General features: G+C 51.8%; 1 long non-coding RNA gene across 1 annotated transcript in view; it reads right to left on the reverse strand.

Moving 5' to 3' along the window:
• LOC111817242 overlaps positions 1-7,140 on the reverse strand; it is a 29,405-nt gene continuing 22,265 nt past the window's right edge. The window contains exons 2-3 of the long non-coding RNA XR_002821485.1: positions 1,822-2,198; positions 1-1,699 (exon numbers count right to left, since the gene is read on the reverse strand). This is a non-coding gene — a long non-coding RNA (uncharacterized LOC111817242). The remainder of the gene's footprint in view (positions 1,700-1,821; positions 2,199-7,140) is intronic.

A 7,140-nucleotide genomic window follows, 5' to 3' on the forward strand; every position in this document is an offset into this window, starting at 1 on the left:
TCGAACTCAGGTCCTTGTGCTTGTCAGGCAGGCACTTAGACCGCCAAGCTATCTCCCCAGCCCAGGCACTGAGAACGTGGACACTTACACACTGATTACACCTCCCAGGGGAAGCTCTTCATCTGGGAAAGGATATTTTAGGTTGGGGAGCTGTCACTGCTCAAGGCTGGCTGCAGGGCTACAGCAGGAAGTCACTACAATGTCCTCAGCTTCCATGCCACAGCTGACAAGGCAGAAGCCAGAGCCAGAGCTACTTTCCCAGAGCCGAGAAGATGCTCCCAAAGAGGACTTTTGGTGCAGAAGCCCCTGAGATGAGCAGCCTGGGGACTCGCTGCATTCTTGTTTGTACCAGGACGTGGCAGTTCTTATCGCCATGTTGCTTACACAGGTGATGGGGACAAAGTCCGCTTAAGAAGGCTGAGTCAGGCAACTTGTCCTCTGTAGCCCTCAAGGACACTGCATCCAAGAGCACAGTGGATTTCTTGGCTCAGAGGATTAGAAGGAAAACTGCACCCCTCGGTCCTCGTGAAGGCTGGGGACAGGCTCAAAGCGGCTTGCACCTCTGCCTCATTGTGGGCCTTGGACTTTGTCCTCAGATTCCTAACAAGAGCTAAAGTAAAACAACTTTTCATGTCACTCTGCCATTTCCAAAGCATATTTAAAGCACCTTATCTCTGTGCCAAGGGCTGAATTTCCAGCTCAAGAATGGGAGAGAAAATGTGCTTAGCCCAATGCCCATCAGCAGGAGGCAGAGAAGTGGGACCAGAAATCTCATCCTCTAGTGGCCACAGAGTGCTCTGCTTCTGGACAGAAGGACAAGAGGGTGATGTTGGGCAACTGGTAGCCTGGCAGGACTGCCAGGAGTTACAGCCCATGTTCAGTCAGTTAAAGGAGCACAGGTTGTTTTGGAGACTGCGTGCATGCTGGCCTGAACCAGAGCAACGACAGGTAGCAAAAGACGCTTCTGCAGAGGAACTGAATGTGAGAATGGCCGGCCAGTGTTCCTGCCCCCCAGAAACACAGGGGGAGCCTCTGCTTACTGCAGCTGAAGCAAGAGAGCTGGGTTGTGAAGGCCGCTCTTCCTGCCCTCACCCTCTGAGGCTGACCTGGGAGATGCTCGGGCTCTGTGATCTTCCCAGTTTGCAGAGAAAGCTGCCATCCACCGCTCTGGAGAGCCTGGCAGACACAGCCATTGGAATGCAACAGAAGTATGATGAAGTGGGGAAGACCCAGAGGAAGACAGAGACTGCTACATCTACTTTTATTTTTTTTTTAAAAAAGAAGAGTTCCTAAATGTAGAGCCTATCTCTGGAAGAGGATCCGGGTCAGCCAGGTATAGCCTCGCACCTAGCGATTCAGCTCTGGGACACCCAGCAGTTTTGTGCATAGCCTGCACCACTGTGGACCGGCCAATAGTAGTCATGCATGCAGTAATACTCCCCAGAGTCCCCGGGCTCCACGGGGCTGATGCTGAAGACATAGCTGGTTCCACTTCCTCTGCTGCTGAACCTGGCTGGGACACCGGGGGCCAAAGTGGTGACGTGAGATATGAGGGGCTCAAGTTTTTGGCCAAGTTTAACCCGGACCCAAGACATCTCTCCATGCACATCAGCACTGGCTTGACAGGAGATGGAGACGGTCTGTCCTGGAGATGCAGACAAGGAGGCTGGGGTCTGGGCCAGGGTGATGTCCCCACTCACTGTTGAAGAGTAAACAAAAGAGATGTGGCATTTACAGTGTGTTCTATTGCTACACACCAGGCAGCAGCAGTTGTCAGCTAGGTTTGCTTCACAGGCCTCGCCCAGGGGCCTCCCTGCTCACCTGCTGTCCAGAAGGCCAGGCTCCAAAGCAGCCACACCAGAGCCACTGGAAACATGCTGGCAGAGTAAGTTCAGTGCCTGGGTAGGGCACCAGGTGCCAGATATTTATAGGGCTTGATGGGGGCTGTGTGAGACAGGGACATGCAAAACAGAGGCTCCAAGGGGAGGGTCGCCTGTCTTAGGAGGCCACATGCAATTGGGTCCACTCAGCCTCCTCCAAGAAACCTAAGAGCTGTTGCTTCCAAGATGGTGCAACTCTACCAGCAAAGCTGAGCACTGATTTGTGTGGCAGACAGGACGGTGCTGGTGACACAGGACTTTCCAGGAATCCAAGGCAGGCCCCCAGGACTCCGATGTTCAGATCCCAGAACAGTAACCCTGTGGGAAGCAAAGGTGAAATTTTCCCTGAATTCAGAGTAAGAGGGGAACGGCATCTACTCACAATGCCATTCAGAAATTTGTGCATGTGTTGAAATATCGCTGTATCTTACTAATACGTACACTTAAGACATGTCTGTAAAACATAATTTAAAGGAACAACTTTTCAGCCTCATCATCGTAATATAGCCTAGCCCGCCCTAAATGTGCTCAGAATCCCTACACTTGGGCAGCGTCATCAAACACCAACTTGTTTTATAAGGAAGCGTCATCTCGTGGGCACACACCGGTGGAGTTATAGACATGGCGGGCTGCACAAATACAAAGCACAATGTCCACACACTGTGGGCAGTGCTGTGGTGGTCGCTTCCCCTCTTGCTCATGTGCTGCTGCCACCCAACATAGCAGAGAGCACCACACGGGGCACCGCAAAGAGTACCAGGAGGAGCAGCGCCTGCCCGGGAAAAAACAAAAGTCAAAACCCAAAGCATAGTTTCTACTGGCTACATCCTGTTTTCACACCAGCAATAAGTCAAAACCATAATTTGACCCACGGGAGCTGGGGACTCTGCCGCCTTTGTTAGGAACAATGTGATTGGGTGAACTGATGTCCCCATCTAAGGGGCGCAGGGCAAGCTGAGTGCCCAGGTCCAGGGAACGCGTGATGCCCTCCTCCCCAGGGCTCTGCCTCTGAGAGCCGCTCTGCAGCCCTGCTGGAGACAGGAGGACAGGAGGGGCCCACTGAGTGACCTCAGGAATGCAGGGTTCCGGCAACAGGCGCTGCCAGACTGCGAGGGTGACAGTCCCAAGAAACATCAAGAGGAGAAATTGCACCTGAGGCACTCTTGGGGACAAATGCAGGAAAGAAAGCTGCAGTTTGCTCATGCGGTGCTGTAAGGTTAGAGAGAAAGATACTTATGCGCGCTCCTTCACAGGCACGCACGCACGCACACGCACACGCGCATGCACGCATGCGCACACGGTCCAAGGGCCGTGGGACAAGAAAGCAGAGATGCAGCTGGGATAGTTGCCTCTTGCAGGGTGGAGCTGGGCCTGCAGGAAACATTAACCAGGGCGTCCAGAAACCAGAGATCCTTTCTAAGCTCAGTTTGTAAAGTCTTGGGCTAGTCGCCTCCTTATTCTAACCTTAGTTGCTTTTTATGTATATAAGGAAATTGGGCTACTTGGTCTCTCGGACTTCTCCCAGTACCTCATCTCCTAAGACCCCGTAAACTAAGCAGCACCTGCTGCGGCGACCGGAAACGCTGCGTGTATCCGTTGCAGCCACAAGAGGGAGACAGGTGATCGCTACATGGGGGAGCTTCCGCTTGAGTTCTTCCCTATGGATGTGGCCGCTAGAGGGCAGCCTTGTCCTGCACATTCAGCTGACTAAGGCAAAGGAACAGACTGTCTGGATTTCTGCATTTTCCTCACCTATGATTGTCAAAGGACGTCAGGGCCAAGACGCCCTTTCCATTTTAACAATAACTTATTAAAAACTTTCAGCGTAAAAAGTGGCTACCGTCCCTTCCTCTAGAACACATACTATGTAAGAAAGCGTACTTGAAAATGATCTGTTATTTTAGAGGCTAGGAGAACGCGCCTCACTTGCTCCATCGAGGTCTGCTCACGCCCACCCCACTCTGCAAGCTGTGAGGACAAAGCGGCTTCATCACATACGTTTTCTTCCTTCCCCGACCACCCTAAAGACCTAGCCCAGGACATGGGACCCAGCACCCAGGGTGAAGTGGTGTTGCGTCGGGTGGGGACGTAAATGACACCGGGCAATCTGAGTGCTGAGTGGAGAAGAAACGCCTCCCCGGAGGCTTCGCTTCTCTTTCCTCCTTAGGTCCCAGAGAGGCTTCCCTATCCGGGGCGCCCACCCTCGTGGTCCGGGGAGTCCCCATCACCCGTGACGTCATCGCTGGCCTGTGGGCCCCGGATGCAATTCTCCAGCGGCCTTTGTATTCTGCGGTGGTCACTAACTCGCTGATGCACACAGGGCAGCGGAGCGTGTGGTATAAAATCCACAGCTCTTCCCAGAGCCCAGCCTCTTTCTCTGCCATGGTCTGCCGCTGCCGTGGTGTGTCAAGCTCGCCCCTCCTCAAGTTCAGGTGTCGCCCACCTAGAGGCGTTAAGAGACGGGCCCTTCAGGAAATGACTGGCTGGGAGGCCTCGCCTTGGAGAATGGGATCAGGAGCCGCAAAGCGGGGCCTGAAAGACAGCCTGGCCCTCTGCCTTTCTCCTTCTGCCACGTGAGGGCACAGCCTCTTCCCTGCTAGGGAAATCTTCAATCATCATCTTAGCAAAAGAGAAGGGGTCCTGCGGGATGCCAAGCCTGCCGGTGCCTTGGCCTGGGACTTCTCAGCCTCCAGAACTGTAACAAAAATGCTCAGCTCGAACGTCCATCGACTGATGACTAGATAAGGAAGATGCGGGGTTTTATACAATGGAGTACTACTGTGCCCTGAAGAAGGATACACCTGAGCCATTTCTTGCTACATCGATGCACTGCGAGACCATGCTCTTAATGAAATAAATGGGACACACACGTGTTGTTATGGTTTGTGTCTAGTTGTCCCCCCAAAGCCTCATTAACTTATGGGGCAGATGTGGCTGGAGGAGCTGAGTGGCTTGAGGCACAGGGCCAGAGGACCAGGGTGGGGCTTGAGGGGTGGGGCCAGAGAGGCGTGAACCATTAACCTGGCATCTGCGCTGCGCCCTAGCCTGCGGGCTCTCTTGGAGGTGTGGAGCAGGTCATCCTGGACACGGTGGCGGCCCCCTCTCAGAGGTGCTGACCCTCTCTCGAGCAAATAAGGCTCCGAGGTCTTGCTACAAAATTTAGGCTATTTTTCTTTCTTTCTTTCTTTCTTTTTTTTTTTTTTTTTTTTTTTGGTGGAACCAGGGATTGAACTGAGGCCCTTGCATTTGCCAGGGAAGCACTTATTCCACTGAGCCATCTTCCCAGCCCCTATTTTTCTTTTTAATATAATTTTTTTTTTTTTTTCAGAACCAGGGATCAAACTCAGGACTTTGCACTTGCCAGGCAGGCGTTTATGCCAGAGCTATATCCCCGGCCTGAGGATATTTTAAACTATGACACCTCCAATAATTGAGCTGAATGAACCTTCCCTTCCTTCATTTTGAGTGTCGGTATTTGTCCCAGCAAGGAGAGATGAGTAACTAATAAGCGAGTCAACACCATGTTGTTTCTCTGGCGTGAGAAACCAAAAGTGTAAATAAGGAATAAAATGTATAATAGATATTACAAAATAGGGAAAAGTGTTCAAATGGAAGAACTATGGTGGTGTGTGGTCTGTGGCATCGGCTTCAGCAGCGCAGGAAGACAGGACAGTGGGCTCTGGAGACGCTCTGGCCCGACCGGGCCTGCGTGGGCGGCACACCGTCCTCTGCACCCAGGAGCGGGCAAGGCTGGCCCCCAAGAACCCGACCCAGTCGGGAGAGGACGCAGACTGCGAGTTCTGCGCACGCGCGCAGCTCTCACACAGATAAGCGCCGCGCATGGGGGTGTCCATGCCGCCCGCGAGGGGCAGTGAGCGGCAGCTCCGTTGGGTCCTCGCAGCTGCGGGAGAGACCCGGGCTTGCATCTCCATGGGCACTGGAGGTTCCGGTTCTGTGCACAGCCCGATGATCTGCGCCGCCTCCCGGGAGATCTCCACGAGCTAGGAGCAAGGAATAAGGCAAAAGGACTCGGGGTATCTCTTGCAAACTATTCCCAGTAGGAATTCAGGTGCCAAGCTGCACCATGAATGCAGAGAGCCCCCCACCAGCGAGCTGGGAAAGACAGGTGGAAATATGCTACGTTTAATTTCAAGACTTTAAATAGACACTGATCTGAATGAGGAAAAACTCAGCAGCTATTGAAACATCCTAACCATGAACTTGGTAACTGCAGAGTGGCATGCTTGAGGCTAAATCCGCAAACATTTAATCTGAGATGTTATCTAATCCCCATAACTCTGAGTGATGTGTTTCAAGCCACGAATTTCCACAGATACTGAGCTTTTAAGAGGGTGAAGAGTTTGTTTGCCTTGTAGTCAAAAGGCCAGTACCGTTAGCTGCAAATATTTAAACAAAAGCACACTAAGCTAAAAAAGAAAATGACATTGGGCTTCCACTGGTGGAAGGGCATTTGGCAGGGTATACAATTTATTTCATATTATTCTAAATAACAGTACCTGTTTAAAGGATGAAATTTACTGGGCTTCAGGGTTTGAATGGGTTCCCCAAAATTCATGTGTTGGAAACTTCTTCCCTAGTAAACCGTCTTTGGAGGCAGAGCTTGGAGGGGACGTTTAGGGCATGGGGACCCTGTCTTCATAAATGCAGTCATGTCACTACCTTTCAGCAAATGTGTTAGGGTTTGTGGGTGTGTGTTCGCTCAGTGTTCTTCCTCCATGTGAAGGACAATGTTCTTTCCCTCTGGCAGGCAGTGCTCCCGACCCCATCTTGGGGAAAAAAAAAATCCAACCTACACTGAACCCCAAATCTGTCTCTCTGATCTTGGGCTTTCAGCCCCTAGAACTGTGAGACATAAATTTCAACTTATAAATTATCCAGTTTATCATACTTGTGATATAACAGCATAAAACAGACCCGGAGCCTGGCAAACAAATGTTTATTCCATATGCTGATAAAGTTCCTTCTAAGCAGAACTGTCTGGTCACTAAGGGGGCCCACAAGCCAGGCACCACGGGCAGGCAGCTCGAGGAACAGACTAGGGTGCAGGACGCATGGTCCCAGTGGAGGCAGGCAGCTCCACGGCCAGGTGTCAGGGGCGTAATGAGCTCCTCCTTGTGTTTTTCCTTTTCCTAGCTTTCTTAAATCGAGAATCAATCAGACTGTTCTGGTATGTGCACTGAAGCCAAAAACAAAAAACAGGACTTTTGTTTCCAAAAGCAAAAAGAAAGAGGAGGAGGGG

The sequence above is a fragment of the Octodon degus genome, unplaced genomic scaffold (assembly GCF_000260255.1).
Source record: "Octodon degus isolate 3935 unplaced genomic scaffold, OctDeg1.0 scaffold00052, whole genome shotgun sequence".
NCBI lineage: Eukaryota > Metazoa > Chordata > Mammalia > Rodentia > Octodontidae > Octodon > Octodon degus.